The following is a 24,976-nucleotide window of genomic DNA, read 5'->3' on the forward strand; positions in this document are numbered from 1 at the left end:
TCTTAATTTAATTGTGTACCTAGCAAATGGAATCCTCTGCCAAGGAAAACTGGATTCTGGGTGTGATGTAAATTATGCAAAATGAATAACATCATCTAATTTGCATACTGTCTTCTATGGTGATACTTCCTGGTGTGTTTAATTTTGATTTTACTCATGATGATGATGAGCAGCAATGACCTTTAAAAACCACAGGGACCTTTGTTTTCTGTTCCTGTCATAGATTTCCATCTTTTAAATTTTTTGTGAGATCCAAAATACTTCAAAACACATTAAATATTTTCTTGGCTGTAAAAAGAAATGTCCCAGCTATCCTTGGTTGAGTCAAGAAGCATGTGGTTCGTATGAGGCATCACTCCATCTTAGGGTTTTCATTTGGTCATTGGATACAGGCAAGGACAAACACAATAGAAACAGGTGGGCATGGTATGCCTGGAAAGGATGTAAACTTTCTGCACAGTTATGTAGATTCTGCAGTCTAAATAAACTATGCCAAGGACATTTTGTATACCTTGTATTTGACCCATTGATTAAAACATTATTTCTTGATTTTAGAAATGTCAGCAGTTAGCTCTACTCCAGTATAATTTTAAGCAAATGACTGTATTCATTTTGGTTTTTTTTAATCTTGGCTTTTTCTCCCCATAAACTGGGGGTATCCCAGTTCTTGCTCTGGTTATCTCCTGGAACCAAAGGGCAAGTGGAGCTTTGGACAGGATCTATGGAGATTCTCAATCATCCAGATCATGGTTATCCCAAAGACGTTGTTTCCAAAAGTCAACTGGACTTCATTTTTTTCCCTTTAAAAATGTTTCACTTTTTATCTAAGAAGCTTCTTCACTTCTAGAACACTACTGGAGGAAAAACAAGGGATGAATCTGACCAGACTTTACATAGAGGAACTATCAAGACCTACCTCATTAACTGTTGAACTAAAAATGGAGGGGCTCGGTTCAGGGCCATGCAGAAGAATTTGTGGAACATTTGGCAGACAAAGTCATTTAAATCTATTCCCAGTTGAAATCCATGCATGGTACAGGTTCATTAGAGATGTCTGGGAACAGTTTTATTCTGTTGGAGGTCCTGGCTGGTGAAAGCCTGTGGGTTCAGACAGTGAAAATTCTCACTGCAGGAGGAAATGTTTCCAGAATTTTATAAGGAGGCCCTGGCTTACCAACTCCTGAAAAAAACCATGTGTTGATCTTATCTGTTTGGACAATTTATGTCCAGTCTCCCATCTTTCTTTTTTTAGGAAAGATGACAGAGAAAGGTTGCACTGCAGCTTCAAAGGGTTGTACGTGAAATGGATTATCTGGATCCTTTCCAATCAGGTTTCAGGTCTGGTTATGGGACAGAAACAGCAATGATTGCACTTGTTGATGATCTCTGGTATGAAATAATCAACAAATGATCTTTGTTCTCCATGACCCCTCATTGGCCTTCAATACCATTTGTGTTCTTTTGGACCAATTATGGGGCTAGGCTGGACAGTCTTGTGTTGGTTTGACGCTTTTTTCCAGAGCCAACTTTAAATGAATTTTAAATGTATGGTTTCTATTATTTTTTAATGTTTTATATGGTATTTTTATTGAATGTTTGGCAAGGTGCATGGCATATAGGTTTAATAACAATAGACAAACAAAGGTAATACCTTCTTCCTCCTATTTTCCCCACAACAATAACCCCAAGGTGGATTGGGCTGAGAGAGAATGACTGGCCCATGGTTACCCAGCCAATTTTCATGCCTAAAGCAAGACTAGAAGTCATAGTCTCCTAGTTTTTAGGCCAGCACCTTAACCATTGCTCCAGACTGGCTGACTTTTAATGTGAAAAACCAGATTCTCAGAAAACTACACGTTGGGCTCATGGGTGGACTGCTGGGGGTTTGCAGGGGTTCAGGTAGCTAATATTCTGTGCAGTTTGGAGAAGCCCCAGATCCTCACCCACCCTGCCCCTCCCCTTCCAGGAGTCCCCACATGGCCCATTTTGGATGCAGGTAAGTGCAGGGCTCACACAGAGGCTCGAGAAAGGTGAAAAATGGGCCTCCCAGAAGTTTGGGAATGCCAGAAACGGGCCCATATCCAGCTTCCAGCGAGCCTCTGGAGCCCAGGGAGGCCATTTTTGCCATCCTGGAGGCTTGAGAAAAGCCTCCAGAGCCCAGGGAGGGCAAAAATATTCCCCCTGCCATGGCGCAGGAGATCGACTAAGCCATGCACACTGGGGCCACACCCACCCAACAACCGGCGGAGAACCCTTTGCTAAAAATTTTGAAGCCCACCCCTGGTTGTGCTCAAACCTGCAAACTTGTATGTATTTAGGAGTGGTCTCAATTCAGAGTGTTAATTTTTTAAAAGATTTAATTTTACTCCCTATCAGTGGTGGGATTCCATTTTTTTTTTTACTACCGGTTCTGTAGGCGTGGCTTGGTGGGCGTGGCAGGGGAAGGATACTGTAAAATCTCCAGTCAGAGGTGGTATTTGCAGGTTCTCCAAACTACTCAAAATTTCCGCTACTGGTTCTCCAGAACTGGTCAGAACCTGCTGAATACCACCTCTGGTCCCTACCCCATACCACCAGAGATTATAGAAGGAAAGACTCAAATATAGAACAGGGGAAGCATATCAAATGTTTTCCTTAGACAGAAATCTACTTTTCTTTGGGGGCAGGTGAAACAGAGGAGTGAAACAAAGACAAGATCCATAAGTCAGTCTTCTCCTTGCATCTGATTTGTCTTGATAGGAACTTTAACTCAGCAGGGAGTGATGGCAAATGTTTCTCAACTTCTCCTCCCACCCTCAACCCTTCACACTTCTCTGACCAGGCCTGGGGCCACTGAATGGAAAATTTCCTGTGTCTCTGAGTCACTAAATAAAAGTGTTTTGCCACAATATGTATGAAAGCGTGCAATAGATGAGGTAGTGAAACTAACAGATGAGGAAGAATGAAAACTTGAAACCCAGCATTTTTCAGGGAGAAGTCTTCTCTGACACGATAAATCAACAGTGTAACTGGCACATCTTGATCTTGCAGAAATAAGATGAAGGAGATTGCGCTGAAGAGAGAGAAAAGGAGGCCTGTGTGTGTGTTGAAGAAAACACCCTGCCTTTAGGACTCACCCATGCTTTGAATTCCAATACGAGCGTAAGTTTAGACTTGATGCAACCAAAGGAATCTCTTGTTGATTCTTGTTGATTTTCAAAGCAAAAATGTTTTTGTATTTGTATTTACTGTCAGTTTTGGACATTCTGGAAAAGAATTTCTCCATATTGGCTAAACTCTTAGAATAGTGGATATAAGTACCTAATGTGCACACAAGCAAAATCTCTCAATTATTTATCTTTAGATCATGGTTACTGTTGTCAAATCACAAATATGAAAAGTTTCATTCTCTTTATCCGTAACATATCGCAGCTGAGCTGAGACCATTTTCAGAGAGAGAATATCATGAGCTGAATCCCACCATTGAAATCAATGGGCTAAGATGCTGGAATGTTGTATAGGGTTATGGTGGATTAATAAAAAAATGTCAAGTACATATTTTATCTGTACTTAGAAAGTTATCTGTATACACAGGTGGATGGAAATCCTTACCGTTGTCATTATGCTGAGTAAGGAACAGTCAAAAAGAAAGGAATTTCAACCATAGCAGAAAAATTAAATAGTAAACTAATCAATAATGTTTCATTGAGAAAGAACAGCTTTACCTCCAAGATTCTCCACAAAACAAGACGAAGTCCTAAGGAACTGCACTCAAACAACTAACCAAGGATAATTGGTGTTAGCGATAGGCAAGAACAAATGGAAATGATACAAAAGGCTTGCTAGTCTGCCTATATAGGTAGTCCTGGTTTAGTGACTGCCTCACTTAGTAATTGTTCAGTTATGATATTAATGAAAAAGTAACTTTATGACCAATCTTTGCATTTACAACCTTCCCAGGTCAGTTAATCATGAAAAAACTAAAGTTTCACTTAGTGAACTGCTTCACTTAATGATTGAGTTGTCCATCCCAATTCTGTTTGCTAAATGAGGATTACCAGCATAGTCACATTAATTCTGAGAGAGGCACATTTAGCCATTCAGCTGATTGCTGCCTGAGCATTTGTGAAGTCCTGCATGAAAGAAAGGAGAGCAAACTTTATCAATAAACTTTCTTCAAGGCTCAAGATATAATTTGAAATGCAAATTAATAAATTAGCCATGTGATTAATGCACGGTAGAATTTCTTTGGCCATTTAAGTTTGCTGTTTGTCCTGATGTAATCTACTGAGAATTAATAGTGGGAATCAGAAAGGAGCCACTTTCTCACTGAAGATTACCCAACCATCTATCACCAAGTTCTCAGTTTGCTATTTCAAGGAAATCTGGCTTCCAAAGCGAAAGCGCAGATTAAAACACCTTGGCAGAGACTTTAAAGCAGGGTGAAGTGGGCAGCATTTTCCTGAAAGTGGTCATGGATTGTGCTCTGCTTGATATCACCTTAAAGACAGTTCTTTTTGAAAAGGCTTTTGCTTCTGTGTTTGGCATGTTTTCTTTGGAAAGACCAATTTCCAATTATATTTGTTTTTGTTTAGTTGCATACCCCACGTCTCACTCCAATATCACTTTCTGAGTTCTATATTTTTTCAGTTCCCACAGTTAGTCATGAAATCTTTTCCTATTCATACTTTCTCTTCAAAGCTTGGGTGGTTTCTTTCATTAAGGGACATATATTGTATGTCTCGGCTTCTTTTTCATATCCTCCTGAATCTGCTCCAAACACAATTTCTAAAAAATGGGAGGAATGGTTCCCAGCATTTTGAGGTAAGATATGCCAAGTTTGTAATCCAAACCCTAAAATAGACTTAACATACATTTAAAAATAATTAAGCAAGCAGGAGACTCTGCTGGAATGTGTATGTATCTAAAAAAAAGAAATCAAGATGGTGGCTCTGAAACTGCCAATTGAAGCCTCTGGAAAGAAGTACCTTTTTCCTGAAACCATAATGAAGAACCCTGCCTAGGCTGGGTTTCAACTTCAGAAGAAGTTTCTCATGCTTAGAAACTTCTCCTGAAGGGTGATTCGATATGGCAGATTTGAGGCTGGCACTGAATGCAAACCTAATTTATTACTAGGTGAATTCAAAACATAATAATGGAGGGAAAATACAGTTTGGGTTGGATCTCTAACTAAAGATTGTCTTCTGAAGACAGTGCCTCTATCTGCCTGTCCAGAGTTTTTCCTCTTAATATTTGTTCTGCTTTCATCATTTGCTATTATGTGTGCATAAGCCAGCACTTTTGATTGTTTCATAATTTTTATGTTCCAAAACACTTCCACATAAAGACTTCTGGTTATCAGGAATGAATGAATGATAATAAATAAACTACAATAAATAATAAACAAAATGCAATAAAATGAGGGACTAAGTGATAAATTAGGAGCTCACTCCTTCATACCCATGCAAATTTACTGTCTAGTTAAAAGGGAAGTGCCACTCATTAAATTTCTTCTTCCTCCTTTCTTATGCACTTGATGCAGCCGAGAATGTGAAAAAATCCTTCTTCCAATGAAGCAACTCTCAATCACTCCAGAATCAGACTCTTAGACCAGGAGTCTCAAACTCAAGGCCTGAGAGCTGGATCTGGCCTGTGGAGTGCTTAGATCCGGCCTGCGGGCCCACCCTGGAAACAACAAAGGACCGGCCTGCAGTGCCTCTGCCAGTGAAAAGGGAGCTCGGGGGGAGGAGTGCATCCGTGCCCCCGCCCCCACTCCATTTTCACTGGTAGAGGGCTACAAGAGGCCATTGCGGCCAAATACAGAGCCCGGGACGGCTGATATGGCTGAAAATAGAGCCTTGCTGAGTGACATTGAGCTGGCCATTCTCACGCCACTTCCCACCTCCACCCCCAAGGTCAAACAAAACCCTGGTGCAGCCCTCAATGAAATCGAGTTTGATACCCCTGCATTAGACAGTTTGTCTTTGCTTGTAAGAAGAATGGATGGTCCCAAGACTTTAATTTTTTTTTTAAATGTATTTGTCTTTCAAGGCTCAATGACTATAAAGCCACTTAGTACATATGTCAGTGTGTCAATGGCAGTCCTGGGCATTTACAATTTTGGCAAATCAGGATGATGCAACCAAGTCAAGAGGGTGGGGGATTAGAGGCTAAGGCAACATAAATTTGGATGATCATGCCAATAGCATCATAAACGGGCCATAATATTGTAGGAGAAAATGCTGGCTATGCTGGCTGGGAATAATGGATATCATAGTTAAACATATTTAGGGTTTCAGCCTGGGAAAAGCTAAACTATTCTGAAATCAGAATCATTGCAAAGGTTCCCAAGTATTGCTTCTGAAATGCTGGATGTGCATTTTAAGGGTGACGTGGTGAGAAACACACCCCTTTTCCTGATGACTTTCTGTATCCAAGATTTTACCATCATGTTTGTACCAGTGCTGGGATTCAAAATTTTTTACTACTGGTTCTGTGGGCTTGGTGGGCCTGGCAGGGGAAGAATACTGTAAAATCTCCAATCAGAGGTGGTATTTGCCAGTTCGCCAAACTACTCAAAATTTCTGCTACCGGTTCTCCAGAACTGGTCAGAACCTGCTGGATACCACCTCTAGTTTGTACCCAGCCCTATCCAGAATCTCACTTACATGCAAGGTGCATGCTTAGGAGCTCTCTAGGCAGATTTCTAAATCCTGGGATTTTCTATTTGTCCATGGCTGCCCCTGAAACATTTTTCCTCGCTACTCTCTCCTCATCTTGCCATCTGATCATGCATGGGTTGCCCTCTCCCACCCCAGTCCAGGATTTTGGAGCTTTGGTTGCAACCACCACACTTTGGAATTAGTCCAATATTCCATAGTATAATCTTTGCGTACAGCGGGGTTGTCAAACTCCCAGCCTGCGGGCCTGATGAATCATGTACTGGCCACACCAATGCCCAGTTTAGTGAAGGAAAAAAGTCTCAGTACATACTTGAATTTGATATGCCTGGCCTAGAGGGAGAGAGCTTTTTTTCCCATGATGCCAAGAGGCCCCGGAGAGCTACTCTTCTGGAAGAAGTCACATGTGCAGGACGTTTCTGGAGGAGGAGCAGATAATTAAGCACCTAAAACTTCCAGGTTTCACAGATTTCATGTTATTGTTCTACTGAAGGAGATACTTATTTCTTTGAGGGTTCTCATTTTTCCTCCAAGACTAGTTCCAATCAATGTAAATGTGGGGAAAGAAATCTAGTCCTGGGCATCTGCTTTGAGGGTGGCCTTGATTAAATTATCTCTCTCTCTAACTCTCTCCTCTATAACATCTATAAAAAATATCTGGGCATGAGCCATGTACTACTCAGCTGTTAATCTCAAGAGATGCTATTAAAATGCTTTCTCACTGCCTTAGGCCATGTGGTTTTCAGATTAACCCTGACAAGGCTGAATGGCTGTGGTTTTTAAGTCTATTACAGATGTTTTTTTAAATGTTTTTAAAATTTATTTTATTTTGTCAAGCAATTATAAGATAACAGGTATAAGTATAAACATAGTTATGAAATGGATACATATAAGAAAAATAAAAACAAGCAATAGGACAGGGATGGTAGGCACGTTGTTGCGCTTATGCATGCCCCCTACAGACCTCTTAGGAAAGGGGTGAGGTCAATAGTAGACAGTCTAAGGTTAAAGTTTTTGGGGTTTGGGGAAGAAGCCACAGAGTCAGGTAGCGTATTCCAGACACTGACCACTCTGTTGCTGAAGTCATATTTCCTGCAATCAAGTTTGATGCAATGAACCTTGAGTTTGTATCTATTGTGTGCTCTTGTATTGTTATGGTTGAAGCTGAATTCTTCATTGACAGGTAGGACATTGCAATATATCATTTTATATACTATACTTAGATTAGACCGAGGGCAGTAGTTCTAGGTTTTCTAAGTCTAGAATTTCAAGTTTGGTAGTGTAAGGTATTCTGCAATGAGTAGAGTAGTGGAGAACTCTTCTTGTGAAATGTTTCTGGACTTTCTCAACTGTGTTAATATCAGATATGTAATGCGGGTTCCAGACTGATGAGCTGTATTCAAGTATTGGTCTAGCAAATGTTTTGTATGCTCTAGTTAGTAGAGTGATATTACCAGAGAAAAAGCTATGCAGGATTAGGTTTACAACTCTTAATGCCTTTTTGGCTATGTAGTTACATTGGGCTCCAGCACTTAGATCATTAGAGATGAGTACTCCAAGGTCCTTGACAGAGTTTGGATCATCAACAAGGTCTTGACTATTCAACTTATATTTTATTTTCTGATATATTTTTTGCCAATATGTAAGATAGAGCATTTATTTGTTGAGATTTGAAGTTGCCATTTGTTTGACCATTCTGATACATAGTCAAGATCTTTTTGAAGGGTAGCAGTATTGTCTGTGGTATTGAACAGCTTTACATCATCAGCGAAAAGAACACAGTTGCTCTTAATATGATCCCAGAGGTCATTTGTGTAGAGTATGAAAAGAGTTGGTCCTGGAACACTGCCTTGGGGGACACCACTGTTGACAGGTACATAATTTGATAGGACGCTCCCAATTTTGACCATTTGTTGCCTGTTTGACAGGAATGCCTCTATCCAGTTATGCACGTGTCCAGAGATACCATAAGATTTTAGTTTTAGGAGTAGTTTGTCGTGTACCACTGAATCAAAGGCTTTACAGAAGTCTATGTAGATTGTGTCTATTGCTTTGCCCTGATCAAGTTGTGTAGTCCATATATTTTTGCAGTGTAAGAGTTGCAGATTACAGGATAGTTTTTTTCTGAAACCAAATTTTTTGTTAGAGAGTAGGTTGTTTGTCTCTAAGTGGAGGATAATGGAATAGTTAATAACTGATTCCATGACTTTACAGGTGATGCAGCATAAAGAGATTGGTCTCTAATTTTCAACTAGGCTGAGGTCTCCCTTTTTGAAGATGGGGATAACCCTGGCCAGTGGCCATAAGTTTGGCAAGGAGCTGGTCCTGAAGGATTTTTCAAAGATTATGCTTAGAGGTTCAGCTAAAGCAGTGGATAGCTTTTTAAAGAAGTAGGCACATATTCCATCCGGTCCAATAGATAGAGACAATTTTAGATTGTGTAGTGCTTTTTCAACATTGTCTTCTGTAAAATCGATATGTATTAGATCACTGTAGTTGTCAGTGGTTCGACTAGGAAATACTGGGCATGATCCATTGCTGTTTACAAATACTAAGCCAAAGAATGTGTTAAAGAGGTTGGCTTTAATGGTGTCTTCATGCAATCTTTACCATTAGGTCCTTTCATGGGTGGGATGGACCTTAGTTGTTTACAAAATTGTAGAAAGCATGGGTAGAATTGGTCCATAGAAGGTTTTCCTCTTGTTTAATGTGATAATCAGTGCATTCAGACTTTATCTGGTGGCATACATTTTTGTATTTGCTTTTGAAGTTGGCAACATGACCAGATTTTTTTTTCCGTTAAAGTCATTTCTTTTTGGATTGAAGTTTCCTTATTGTTATGGGTAATTTGTTTTTTCTGGTTTTGGGAGTTGTTATTGGTACATATAGTTTGATGACTCTTTTGACTTCAAGTAAAAATATGTTGTAATGGTCTTCAACAGTATTGCATCCAGTGAATAGAAGTTGTCAATCAAGAGATGAGAGATCGTTGTCTATAAGATCATAGTTGCCTTTTTTGAAGTTATAATTGGGGATCCCATCATTATGATAATTTTTGCGTGGATGTATGTTGAAACAAAAGTCAATCATGTTGGTCCTCCTGAACTTACAGCTTCTGCTTGAGGATCAAGTAATGGAAGGCCTTCACACAATTACATCTTGTGCACCATTTCATTTATGCTTGGATTGGGAAACACTCCTCAATCACCCATATCTTAATAATTTTTCAGTTAGAGTATTGCAATGCAGTCTATATAGGGCTGTCCTTGAAGAGCATTTGGAATTGTTATTTGGTATAGAATGCAGTGGCAGATTGGGTGCTTTGTGGGAGATCTATGTAACACCACTTCTAGTACGAGTTGCATTGGTTTCGATTCGACTTCCAAGCAAGTCTAATGAACAGCACCTTGAAGCAATTCAAGGTGCTGTTTGTCACCCTTAAAGCACTGGTGGAGTCCTAGGTTTCTTGTAGGATTACCTGTTCCCAATATTTTCTGTCCATCTCATTAGTTATGGCAGTGTAAGCATGCTTTGGGTTCTGTTGGTGAAGCAATGTTATTTGGTGGACCCTAGGAAGTATGCCTTCTTTGTAATGGCACCTGTCTCATACAAAAGTCTGAGATATGCATAGGTCCTTTGGGTCTTCTGGAAGGCCACGAGGACCTATTTCCACAGGCCAGGAAGTTACTGGAGCTCTGGTATGAGTGTTGGTGTGTCATTTCATACTGAAATTTTGTCAGGGGTATCAACATGAAAGTGGGGTAGGAAAATGCTGAATACATAGTCATCCAGAATGTATTGTTATGTTCATGCATTAGTAGCCAGTTAAGTGGCAGCATCTAGCTGACCTTGGCTAATCACAAAAAGGAACCCACTGTCATAATTGGTGAACACCTGGATAGAAGACTCTGCAAAACATTGAGGCTATAGGCTAGGCAAGTAATTTTAAAAAAATGAAAGGAGTTAATCTTATATCTATATTGTTAATGAGCTAAATAATAATCCATGGGCCATGAAATCTCCAAGAATTGGGCTCAACTTATAAATGACTTGACTTACTCCCAAATAAATGTCTTTGGAACCACAGGCTGAATAACTCTGAAAGTATATTTGCAATTTGTATGTAATTTTCCTTCCACTGAAATGATATTAATGTAAGAAAATATTTTACCTGAAACAGAACTGATTTATGTTAAGCTCCTAAGCAATGTTTTTGTTAATATAAACCCAATTAATCTGAAATAATTTATTTCTAGGGAATAATGCTTAAATTGCATCCTGAGTCAATGACCCTCAATTGAAATGATGAATATAAAAATGTATTACAATGCTTCCTGAGCCACAGGAAGAATGGCAACTTATTTTTAGAAAGGCCAACCACAATGGGTTGATCATCTTGTAAAATCTAGCAACTATCAACAACCCTGACATAGGAGAAAGGCTGAAAGACCGAAGTTGTAAATTTTACAGGAATAGGAAATAAAAGGATATTGCCTAAGTAGGCGAAACTTTCTGGCATACTAAACTGCTATCAGTGGGATGCTGTAAGCATTTTTTATTACAATATCAAAGGATAGAAATTAGATGAATACATGTAGCGGTTGGAATCTAATTTCAGATGGATTACTGCAGCCTGAAAAATTAAAGCATATTGTAATAATATATGATTTCAGCACTGCACTCCCCTTGGCTCTTCAGGCTCTGATAATCTTGGAATGTAAACTTTACATTTGGCATCATGGCTGAGCATCCTTTCACCTGATGTCAAGTTTTTTGGCTTATCCTAGAATAAATTGTGTATGTTTCTGCTATGAAGCCAAATTAAACTGTATCTTCCTTTGCCCAATTCAGTCTGAAGTGCAGGTCTGCCTAATCTTTCTTTTTAAGAAGATAATAGACTGGTCCAAGCAATGAAATGCAGCTTCTACTGGACAGGAAATAATTATTTTTTGACTATGATCTAATTAAACTTTCAGTTCTCCTCTGTTTTATTTGATCTGATGTGACCTTTATTTAAAAACCTTGTGGCCATAGAAACAATCCAGAATACGGAAACATCAGGCAGTAAAGATTTTTATTTCTTCTCTCCTCAAACCTCATTGCAACTCTTTTTTTTTTCTCATTGCAACTCTTTTGACATAAGATGATTGGATTTTTATCTGTTAAAAGTTGTGATCAAGATGTCATGTTTCTATGTCTCCAGGGAGTTGCTTCAAGTACTTCTTTTCAAGTTCTTCTCATTGGTAAAGTTCACCCCCTTTGCATTGGTGACTCATCTGTGACACAAACATTCATCCATATCATCTCTTACCTATTTAATACCATTTATTCATTTAACCTATTATCCAATTCCAGGCAAATGTAAACTATACTACTTCTACCCTTCAGCAAGTATACTTCAACAATGTATCTTACATAGAAACAACCCAGCAGGCTAATGCTGGTCAAAGTTGCAGTCTTAACACAGAACAATCTTTACAAGCACCAGATTTCACCAGCATCCCTTTTGAAAAATATGGCTGAATCTTGAAAGATCCCCCAAACTCATGAGATTTGGAAGATCTCATTTACAAGACCTTGTACATTCCTACGTGAATGAAGGTAATATTTTAATGTTCTTATGTGATTTCACACACTATTTCATCCAAGGATGCCAACGTTTCATGCGAGTTTCATCATTTCAAAAAATATTTTTAAATGACTTTTAGAAATAGTGAGTCTGTGTGTGTGTTGTGAATACCCTGACACCCATTGGTAGGGTTTTGCTTGCCCCTATCCTAAGGCTATAGTACAAAACCATAACTGGAAATAGAAATTCCAACAGCTTTCTAAATTAAAAGTAAAATAACAGTTTTGCCTTTGTTGGTGCATAAGAAGTGTCATACATTTCTTCAGGACAGTGCTTTGCATCACATTTTCCCACCTGCAGTGTTCTCCATGGGGAAAAAGTTGTCTTTCAGAGTTCTGACCAGTTCTGGAGAACCAGTGGTGGAAATTTTGAGTAGTTTGGAGAACCCACAAATACCACCTCTGACTGGCCCTGCTCCCAGCTATTCTCTGCCTCCTGAGTCCCAACTGATTGGCTGGGTCTTCTTTTGTTGCCCTGCACAGGAGAACAGAACTGGAAATCAGGTTTGTGGGGTGGGGAGGGAATGGGGATTTTGCAGTAACCTTCCCCTGGAATTGGGTGGAAATGGAGATTTTGCAGTATCCTTCCTCTGCCACACCCACCAAGCCACATCACACCCACCAAGCCACATCCCAGAACTGGTAGTAAAAATTTTTGAATCCCACCACTGCTGTCTTTCCATATGGTGTCATGACTGGGTTGAATAAGGTAAACAGGGTCTGCTCTGTGCTAGATCTACTGCTTGTGGAAGTTCCTTGGTTCCATCTCTGGCATACCAAGGTAAGATGGAAAGCAGCTTTTTCCAGCTAGATGTGGTGGGCACAAACTTCCATCATTCCAGCCAGTATGCCGACTGGTCACGTCTGAACTGTCTTAGATATGGGTAACACACTGCTGCTTCTGTTTTTATTTACAATAGTAAACAAATAAGATGATCAATAAATATATTGCATATACCATTTTATATTCATGGTAAAAAGGTTTTCCACCAAAGAAGATATAGTCAGTACTGTATTATTATTATAGTAAAATTAGTAATGTCTGTTTATAAATGGAACTGTACAAAAATGCTTATGAAATACTTTAAATATTTAAACAGGCACGTTTCTTCCAACAGCTTTGTCTTGTCATTTTGCTTTTTTCATTTCTATAGATGCTCTATAAATGCTCTGAAGTGTGTCCATGCAGAGTTGCAGTACAATTTGTACGGATTTTTTTTAGAAAGGTAACTGCTAATATGACCATCCCCACAGCAAGGTTATCTTCTCTACAATAAGGTTATGTCCATCTGTTATGATGTGGGATGGAGAGTCACACTGTGACACTAAAATAGGCTTAGTGCAATAACAACAAAAAACACACACATTAATGAGAGAATCTAGTTCAGGACTTTAGAACATCTTTAAATAAAACCTCGGACTACAGAAAATGGATGGGATTCACAGTGAAAATTCAATCTTAATTTACTTGTTTGAAACATCAGAAGCATATTGATTTATACTTGCAATAGGATATATTCCATGAAATATCAGCCTCCATAAAGATAAGTTGTTAATCTATATTTAATAGTTTGACATAAGGTTAAATTTGGCATGAAAGGCTATATATTTGATCTAGTGGTGTTACCTGGTTCATTGTGTTTTAAAATTGAGAACAGTAACACAGACCTCATTTTTACAGAGAAAGCATTAGAAAAATAGATACAGTAGAATAGACAAAATAAAACTACACATTTAAAATTGCTTGCTTGAGTGAATAACATGGACTTACACTTATGAACGCCCACTGAAAACAATGCATTTTCTCAAAAAACTACTATTGTTCTTTAGTAGCTGATTGCCATTTTGTTATGTTTATTGTATGATTCGGGGGTGGGGGTGTTCGTGTTAAAGTGAATCTAATCTGAGAGCTAGAAATATAAAGAGGACTTCCTGTTAGATAGTGCAATTAATGTATTCTTATTTGTTGAAAGGCATGTAATCAGAAATAAACCAATGCAAATCAAAAGATGGTAACATTTTTATTGTATAAAAATGTGAAAGGCATTGGAATCAAAAGTTCAGATTTTAAAATGGCTGCTTTTCTCTTTCTTATAGAAATCCACCCAAGAGTTTGTCTGACCATTTTGAACCAATACCTGAAAATTAGCCTTTGTCATGCATTATTATGGCCTTCCATTGTTTCCATTGAGCCAAGAGGAGTAAGGGTAAAATGAATGCCAATGTGGCAAGTATAGTGACTCATATACATTTACATTTTACATTACTCCAGAAGCACATGCATGACCGAACTGCATGATTGAGTAAAAGAGTAAAAGAGGAATGATGATGATTATTGTTTAAATAACAGTGCCATACATTAGTGTGGAGCACTATGATAAGTTAATGGATAATTTTAGAATGCTGAGGACCAAAATGTCTAAATAAGGACCAAAATGTTGGTGAATATCATTTATTAAATGTCATTTATTAATGAAATGGTGGAAATGAACATTAAGTAAAACTGGTGTTGTTCAGAAACTAAGATGAAAGAATGCAAGATGTCTAGGAGAATTTTTTTTTGGGGGGGGAAATAGGCTAGCATGAAATAAAAAGCGGTTATAGGTACAGGGAGTAATGGGTGCATCGATTTCAAATGTAGCTGCAAAGGCATGCCAACTTTTGTTAACACTGAGAGCTAGTCTAGCCTCTGCCAATTAACTGCTTCAGGGGTGAGATTCACATTTCTTAACAACCGGATCTGTGGCGTGGCCTAAGTTGTGGGTGTGACTTGGTGGTCATATGACTGGCTGGGTGTTGGCTTGCTGACTGGGCCTGGCTTGGTGGTAATGTGACTGGCTGGGTGTGGCTTGTATGTAAATATTGTAAATATTGATGTAAATATTGATTTTTTTATTAAAAAAGAGCAACTTTTACCCAAAATCAGGCAAAGCCGGCAGGCAGATTGAGTTGCTCACAGAATCACAGATTCACTCAGAGATCTATCTTTCTGAAATCTGCTACCTGAGTCTGCACTGAAAAATAGAAGCTTCGGTCCTAAAGAAGGTTCAGCTCTGCTTTTAGATTAGCTAGAAAGCAAGAAATCCAACAATTTCCTGCTTTCTAGCTAATCTAAATCTCCTGGCACAGCAGAACTGATGGTTGTGGGGAAAAAAAGTAAAAATAGCAACTTAGCAGGCAAGTTTGATGGCATGCATTCCAGGTAAGGAGTGAGTGGGCAGGGAGGGGAGGGGCCAGCCATTAGCACAATTTGCCGGTTTTCCGAACTGGGTAGAATCATAACAACCGGTTCTATAGAACTGGTCCGACCAGGTAGAATCCTACCCCTGAACTGTCTCCAAGACATCACAGGGCAATTGAACATGGCCAATTTGATGCAGGGACAACTCACTGTGGGCAGCCGGAGGGAGAGTTGCTGGCTGAGTAAGCAAGTGAATGGGAAGAGTGCAGAGCAGTGGCAGTGGCTGGGGGCCTCCTATTTTCACATGCCCTGCCACCACTGCCACTCTGAGCTCAGGTCAGTTTGGAGTTTGTGGGCATTTGAGGGCAGTGGTGCTGGGCAGGGTGAGTGGTAGGGAGGCAGTGAAAGCCAGGCTTATCCCATTTTCATATCCCGGCTGCCAGCTGCCCCACTGACTGCCACCACCACAGAACAGCTGAAAACTCCAGCTTGGAGTGTGGCAACAGTGGCAGCGGTAGCTATGGTGTGTGTGTGGAAATGGGAAGACCATGGCCACCACCACACTCTGCACTGTGCCCACCTGCTCACCTGTCTGGCTTCCCACCCACTTGTTCAGCTGCCTACTCTTCTTTTGGTGGGAAGTTTTCAACCGCTGGCACTGCTCTGTGCTTTGCCCACCCACTAGTTGATGATCCAAACTCTGTCAAGGATCTTGGAATACTCATCTCTAATGATCTAAGTGCTAGAACCCACTGTAACTACATAGCCAAAAAGGAATTAAGAGTGGTTAACCTAATCCTACGTAGCTTTTTTGCTGGTAATATCACACTACTAACTAGAGTATACAAAACATTTGCTAGACCAATACTTGAATACAGCTCATCAGTCTGGAATCCACATTATGTATCTGATATTAACACAGTTGAGAAAGTCCAGAAATATTTCACAAGAAGAGTTCTCCACTCCTCTACTCGTTGTAGAATACCTTATGCCACCAGACTTGAAATTCTAGACCTAGAAAACCTTGAATTATGCCGTCTTTGGTCTGATCTAAGTATGGTATATAAAATCATACATTGCAATGACTTACCTGTCAATGAATACTTCAGCTTCAACCATAACAACACAAGAGCACACAATAGATACAAACTCAAGGTTCATCGCATCAAACTTGGTTGCAGGAAGTATGACTTCAGCAACAGAGTGGTCAATGTCTGGAATACTCTACCTGACTCTGTGGTTTCTTCCCCAAACCCCTAAAACTTTAACCTTAGTCTGTCTACTATTGACCTCACCCCTTTCCTAAAAGGCCTGTAGGGGGCGTGCATAAGCGCACCAATGTGCCTACCATCCCTGTCCTATTGTTTCATTTTATTTTTCTTATATGTATCCATTTCATGTATTCATAACTATGTTTATACTTATACCTATTATCTTGTAAGCAATTGACAAATCAAATAAATAAAATAGTTTGCCTACTTGTCCACTTCCAGTGACTGTAGCAAGTTGTCTCCATGGTGAACAGGCTGTGTTCAGTTGTCCTGTGATGACTTGGCAGCAGTGAGTTGACAGAGGCAACTTGGGGGTAGCAAGCTGGCTCTGTTGAGCTAGCCACACTGAGAAGCCACACTGAGTTGTCCCATTTTGACCAGGAACTCTATCTTTAATGTTAGTTGATATTAACAGAGTTGTGCAGGACTGAAAGTATTTCTGCTTTCTTTCCTTTTGTTTTCTGGAAAATGAGAAAGAGTCCTTTTTAACAATTCCCCACACCATTCATTTTCTTTAGGATGAGACATCTTTTACATGCCAATTGTCCCGTATATGGCTCTCCCTCCCATATTCATGCCCACATACCATGAACTCATTTTTAAAAGTATTTTTAAAGTGACCCAAACCTGCTCATTTCAAAACACAAATACAGCTGTTGTAATAAAGCTTTCCAAAGTATTTGTATTCATTATTTGTGCATGTATGGTCCAAAATTATCATGTTTTAAAATACCAATTTCTTAGATTTAAGTTAGATTGCACTCTAACTTAAGATAAACATAAAACATCAACATCAACACCCTTCCAGCTCTATTCTGAATTGAAATTGAAATTGGCTTCTCTCTAATTAAAAAAAAAATCTATTGTACTGAACAATGCCACTCCTCCTTCTTCTGGAGAGCACGACAGAAAAGCTTTATATCTCTGTTTAAGAATGTGAGGACTGGTAAATCTTCTTTGCAACAAGCGCTTTAACCTGCCACTTCCTAAGCTGTACTTTGGGCCATTTTTACAAGAAAGGAGATAGGCCCTTCAGCTCCCCAGGGAATGCATACAAAAGAGCTGGAGTGGCTGGGGAGAAAGCTACTTTCTTTCCCGCAGCCACTTTCTGTGGACCTTACTTCATACTTAAGTGCTCGGAAGAGGGGGCGTGCATAAGTGCACTAATGTGCTTATTATCACTTGTCATTGTATTTTTATTCTCTTATTCTTGTTCTCATTTTTGTTTGAAAAATTCCAATAAATAAACAAATAAAATTGAGTTGCTATGAAGTAACGCTGCAAATGTGCCTCTAACCCAAATAAGATGAATTGTACAGAAAGCAGAGCTTTTTAAAGGCATCTGGACCCAAGACAGGAAGATCGTCATCCGGTGGTGGGATTCAAATTTTTTACTTCTGTTCTGTAGGTGTGGCTTGGTGAGCGTGACTAGGTGGGCATGGCTTGGTGGGCATGGCAGAGGAAGATACTGCAAAATCCCCATTCCCTCCCCACCCCACTAACCTGCTTTCCAGCTCGGTTCTCCTGTGCAGGACAACAAAAGAAGACCCAGCTGATCAGCTGGGACTTGGGAGTCAGAGAATAGATGGGAATGGGACCAGTCAGAGGTGGTATTTGCTGGTTCTCCAAACTACTCAAAATGTCTGCTAACGGTTCTCCAGAACTGGTCAGAACCTGCTGAATACCACCTCTGTTGTCATTAGCCCTTTGCATTTCTCCTGGATCTAAGTTGGCCGCTAGAGCAATTCTGTCAGCATAGAGCTAATACACTCTTCAAGCTCTTCCAGGGATTTATCTGGTTCTTGAGGTTCAAACTAGAGTTTCTGGATCAGACAGTTTCTAGAAGCTCAGATATAGTTTCTAACAACTTCTAAGTACTCATAGCTGCCTTCCCATCCTGCTTCCCTTGTTGTTGGAAGTGTAGACCAACAGATCAGGAAGGCAACCAACTGGGGATGGCAGACCTTATGATAGGGTCAGCCATTCCCTTAAGCCAGTGAACTTGAGGTACCAAAAGGTCACTACATTATTATCATTTGTTGCTTGCCCAGGGATTTTTTTAAAGTTTCTTTCATTATGGGCATATCTGCCATATTGAGGCAATTGTCTAGATATAAGTTAAGAAAATGCCCATTCCTGTCATGTTTTATGAGTAATCTATACCCAGCCCTTCCAAAAAAATATCAGCAGGGAAACATCTGGACCATACACAACACTTACTACCACACATTTTATCAGATGAATGAGTGGCATTGTTGCACTATGTCTCTGCAAAATAATAATAAAAATAATGATGTCGAGCACAATGAGTGCATATCCTTTTCCATTCGAGCCAGCATTGCCATCACAAAAGTGTATGTTGGCTATGCTTGGCAAGAGAAAGGCCTTAGAAATCAAAAGTAAAATCTAAGGAAACAATGGGTGTGTGTAAAGATAGATTGCAACCTATTGATCACGAATGCTCTTTATTCTACTCATGACTCATTAGCTCAAGAGAAGAGAAACTCAAGCAACAGGGGTTTTGCTGTTCAGCTGACAGCTAGACAAAAAAGAAAAAAACATTTCCTGCAATTCTATTTCTTTTTAAAATGTATCCAGAAGCTTGAGCCAAAGCTACTGTTGAAATTACTTCATGTATTGTGTAAAGGCAAACCCAAGTATGAATATGAAGTATGCAGTCAAGATAATCCTTGAGCCAGTCATAGTGTCTGAACAATGTATCTATACAATTGGCATGAAAATTGTCGTTATCACAATTAACTCTTTTAAAAAGATAGATGTGGAAGTGGTACTTCTTCAACAGGACTACTATTAAATAGAGAGTGCTAATCTTAATGTGCAAAGAGACAGAGCAAACCCCCTCATGCTTCTGTTATAATGAGCTCACATATCCACTTTTTGCCACTCTTGAGACATTTTAGCACATCATTGTACCCTCATGTAGAAGTGCACTCATGCCATTGCACTTTGACGCCTTTTACTTTATGGTGTTAATGGGCAGAGGTAATAATTTTCTCAACCAAGAGAGCTTATGCATACAGTATATTTAGCCATCAAAATTGAGATAGCCACACATTCATTTCTGATTGTCCTGTCTGTCGGCTTGGAGGACTGAACTAAACGTCCCTGTAATCATAAATTCTTCAGACTGGTCCCAAAAGGCAATTGTCTACTTCTAACATTGTTAAGTCTCCAGAAAAGTAGCCAGATGTTATGCCATAGCAATTGCTGTTAGAAGTCATTGTTATCTCAATGGAATCAAAGTCTATTTTGCTTCTGCAGTGAATGAAAACTTTTTTGCTGGATGTTTTGTATTTTAACTCTTGCTTGGGTCTGTGATTGTACATAATGTAATAAAACAAGACTGGGAGCAGGTTTTTCCCATTTAATGAACATATAGTAATGCCTTTTATGAAATACCTTTTTAATGAGAAGACTGTAAATATATTTAATTTGGTACATTAATAACTTGGTTGCTAATCATGTGAAATGTTGGAAAGCTTTTCACAGAGTGCATTTGCATGTCCAGTACAATGAATCTAGTAGTGTATATTTAACTTGGCAAGGTCTTGTTTTCCAGAAAAGTGAAAACTGAATTCGTATAAACAAAACACATAAATTAGGCAGAAAGATATTATTAGAGTGAATGTGTCTCATCATAAGTACCATCCAGAAATATCTATAGTATTTGCTCCATTTTTTTAAAAGCAAAAAACGTTCAGCTACCTTAGAGGTGTGATGAGAGAGCAATAGGGTGGACAACATAGGGTGGACAACTTCAGAAAAGATGACACAAACAAGACAGAACTTTTGTCAAATTAAGTTCAGTATTTATTCCCTTAAAAGGACCAATTTGGGCTTTTGAAGCTCAGGGACCAGAACAGTGGTGGGATTCAAATTTTTTTACTATTAGTTCTGTGGGTGTGTCTTGGTGAACATGGCAAGGAAAGGATACTGTAAAATCTCCAGTGAGAGGTGATATTTGCCGGTTCTCCAAACTACTCAAAATTTCTGCTACCGGTTCTCCAGAACTGGTCAGAACCTGCTGAATATACCACCTCTGGACCAGAAGGAGGATAAGAATTTCTTTCAATAGGAAATGAGACTATCCTATGCTCTGCAGAACTTTACTGGTTCAAAACAAAAAAAAGTTGGTTTTTTGTGATTTGTGTTACACTGTAATTGAGTTAGAATTAAATCAGTTCAATTCTTGAACTCCACCAACTCTGAGTTGGACTGGAGCTTCTTTTAAACTGGGGCAGTTTAAATCTTCCTCTGAAGGAAGATTTTGGGGTAGAATCTTCCTCTGAAAGTTAGTTCTCTATCACTATGATGCATTTGAGGCAGTTGGCTGGAATGAATGAGAGGGGCAAAGAGGAAGGAGATATATAATTTCCGATGTTTGGAGATCTTATTTCAGCCTGTTGCTTCTATTTGTTTTAGCCTGCCCTCATTTATTTCTGCTATGACCTGTGTTTGGAAATGAAGTTTACCATGTAAAAGGGAATTGTGAGTAACAGTTTGGGGCAAGAGAGAAGAGTTTAAGCATTTTTCTCCTACCTTAAACTGTTTGTCCCCCTATGATCAGTTTTGGAAATATAACTTATTACAGTGTTTCCATCCTTAAGTGTAATATTTACTTTAAATAATGTAATATTTACATTTACCTCACTTCCATAGCAGTGTGCAGTTACTGTATATTTATTTTAAACCTTTTGCTTTTCAAAATACAGCAAAGGACCTGTACACAGATTTCTCACCTGATGGATTTAAGCTGGATCAGGCAAATGTTGCCTGTTCTACAGATTCCAATTTTGAGCTATTGTTTATCTTTTCCTCTTGGAGCTTCTGCTAGCCTAGACATGTTCCAGTTAAAGAAAGAAAAAGCTTTATTTATAATTCCAGACATTTGGGGGATTTATCCTGCAAGCCAGAAATGTTGGAGTGAAGGGTGAAGAGAACAGACCCAATTATTTTATCAAGGACGAGGGAATAGAATAAGATAGGATAGGATAGGGTAGGGTAGGGTGGGGCAGGATAGGATAGGATAGGATAGAATAGAATAGAATAGAATAGAATAGAATAGAATAGAATAGAATAGAATAGAATAGAATAACAGAATTGGAAGGGGTCTTGTGAATAATATATTAAGAGAGAATATGAACAAAATGGGAAGCTATACATAGAAAATAAAGCTATACAAATTGGGAAGAGATTCAGTTCTCATGTGCTGCAAATGTCTCCTTCTTATGGGCTTCCTATCCCTCAAACAGCTAAAGGCACTACTGCTGGCCAAAAATTATTCTCCATTACATACATGGAAATGTGGGACCTGGGCTCCACATGTGGGTATTCCTTTCTCAGAATTGCTTATCATGGAACTGTAAGATCATCTTATCTAAAAACCAATTATCATTCCCTTGATAGTACCTTATCAGCTCCCTTTCATAATGCAATGTTGTGTAGCAGTAGTAGCATGCAGAACACTACCTGTTTTCCTGGTATTTCAATGAGGCAAAAAGATGTATAGTGGACATCACCATGGTACTCTTCAAAAAGACCTCAACTATGTGTCAGAATGGTCAAACACATGGCAACTTCAAATCTCAACAAATAAATGCTCTATCTTACATATTGGCAAAAAAAATCAAAAAATAAAATGCAAGCTGAATAGTCAAGACTTTGTTGAGGACAAAAACTTTGTCAAGGACCTTGGAGTACTCATCTCAAATTATCTAAGTGCTAGAGCCCACTGTTACAACGTAGCCAAAAAGGAATTAAGAGTTGTTAACCTAATCCTGCATAGCCTTTTCTCCGGTAATATCACTCCACTAACTACAGCATATAAAACATTTGCTAGACCAATACTTGAATATAGCTCATCAGTCTGGAAGCTGCATTACATATCTGATATTAATACAATTGAGAAAGTCCAGAAATATTTTATGAGAAGAATCCTCCACTTCTCTATTCGTAGCAGAATACCTTATGCCATCAGACTTGAAATTTTAGACTTGGACTTGAAATTTTAGACTACGCCGCCTTCAATTCAATCTAAGTATAGTATATAAAATTATATATTGCAATCTCCTACCTATCAATGAATACTTCAGCTTCAACCAAAACAATACAAGAGCACACAATAGATACAAACTAAAAGTAAACCACAACTTGATTGCAGGAAATACGACTTCAGCAACAGAGTAGTCAATGTCTGGAATACTCTACCTGACACTGTGGTTTCTTCCCCAAACCCCAAAATCTTCAACATTAGACTGTCTACTATTGACCTCACCCCTTTCCTAAGAGGTCTGTAGGGGGTGTGCATAAGCACACCAAAACGTGCCTACCATCCCTGTCCTATTGTTTCTTTCTTTTTTCTTATTCATATCCATTTCATGTATTTATAACCAGGTTTATACTTATACCTGTTATCTAATAATTGTTTGACAAAATAAATAAGTAAATAAAAATAAATAAAATAAATGTCAGCTTTCAAATTTGTTGGCCTACAGTTCCAATCATTGGTGGAATACGTTGGAGACAAATGGATGTAATTTAACTGTGGCCTAGAGATTCTAGCAGAATGATTCTAGTTCTTGTTGTGGAAATTATTGGCACTGGAATGTCCTAAAATATGAAAGCTCTATAAAGGAAATGTAGAAGATTGGAAGAAAGAAAAGGGTGAATATGTGACTTATTGTCCCACCACATCAGTACCATTTTGTTTTTATTTTGCACTTATTTTCTCACAGAGACCTATTTCAGGAGGAGGATCAATTAGTAGCTGACTTGAAGGCATATTGAAGGATCAGAAGTGTGGCTTCTGCTGTTCCATACATTGTCCAACATACTCTTAGGTGGATTCATCGCTCTTCATTCACCCACCAATCCTTTAGCAAGTGTTGGAGTTTATTGTTTCAAAAGTGACCAGGGAGGAATACTCAGTGCTCAAACCTGGACCTGCTTCTCCATTTTTGCTGACTTTAGAGATGAAGAATTGAAAGATTAAATCCTGAGTCCCTTTGTAGCATTATAGAATTGCAGCCTAAGAACATCTGAGGATAACTATAAGAGGAAGGCGAAATATACATCCCAGGCAAGGAGTTAGGAACCAATTTCAAATAGTTTAAACCTGGTATGGGAATATGACCTTATTGTCCTTTCTGGGTCATTGCCAACCCACGGAAAAATAAACTTTGGAGGTATATTGTGTTCTGCTTTGTAAGGAAGCATCAAGCAAATGGGAAGCTAAATAAGCACATTTTTATATAATCCGTCTTTTTAAAAGATAATAAAATAAAGTTCTCCAAGCACCAGAGTAATTAAAATCTGCAGGCCAGTTTTAAATCAAATCACTCCCTCTCAGGCAGGATATTACTTGAAGAATTCCTTAGATATATAACAACTCTCAATCTCTTCTTTAATCTAGGCTACACTTTGTATTAAAACCACAGACTGAAGTCATTGACTTTGATCCTAGTTCTAACTATAAAGGCTGAGAGAGGTTAAGAATGGCCTTTCTATACACCTTTCACTACAGCTAATTTAATCTCCACATATTTTTAAGAAATCCATATATCAGCATAAAATGGTTGCAATCATTGTTAGTTACTATCTTGTCTGAATATGTTCCGTTCTTGGTTGCTCTAGTCACCTGATTTCCCTCCAAAGCAATAAAAAAATAGACTTATACATCTATTATGTATATCTATTAATAGGCTTTATATATCTTGAGGCTGCCCTCAGATGTTGTTGAAATAAGGCAAAAAAATGTTTATCAACAGGACATCTAAGAACTGAAAACTTCTGAAAACTGTCTCATGAAATGAGATAAAGAAGGCATGGATGGCCAAGAGAGACTGGAGCATGGTGAGATTAAAATAGGGGAGTGGGAACTGTAGCACATGCACTAGGGCTTTGGTAAAACATCTTTGTGAAAAGCTTGTTAAATTTTGTCTTGTCTGCCTCCCCTACGCTCTACAGCAAGAGGATCTAAGTTTCAGTTGAGTACAAATAATTAAAAGTGTGATGGGCTACAGTACAATATAGTTAGTTCTAGAACTGCATATTTGTAATTCTCTAGTTTCAATAATTAAACAGTGAAAAGATGAAGAGACTTAATTTTTCTAGGCTCAAAAATTCCCCCAAACAATCTGCACAATCAGTCTTATTTTGGTATACCTATTCAAAAGAAGTGAATTTAGATGTATACTTTTACAGTGAACAAAAGAAAT

Source organism: Pseudonaja textilis, chromosome 8 (assembly GCF_049901715.1).
Source record: "Pseudonaja textilis isolate UNSWEBS1 chromosome 8, rPseTex1.2, whole genome shotgun sequence".
In the NCBI taxonomy this organism is placed as follows: Eukaryota; Metazoa; Chordata; class Lepidosauria; order Squamata; family Elapidae; genus Pseudonaja; species Pseudonaja textilis.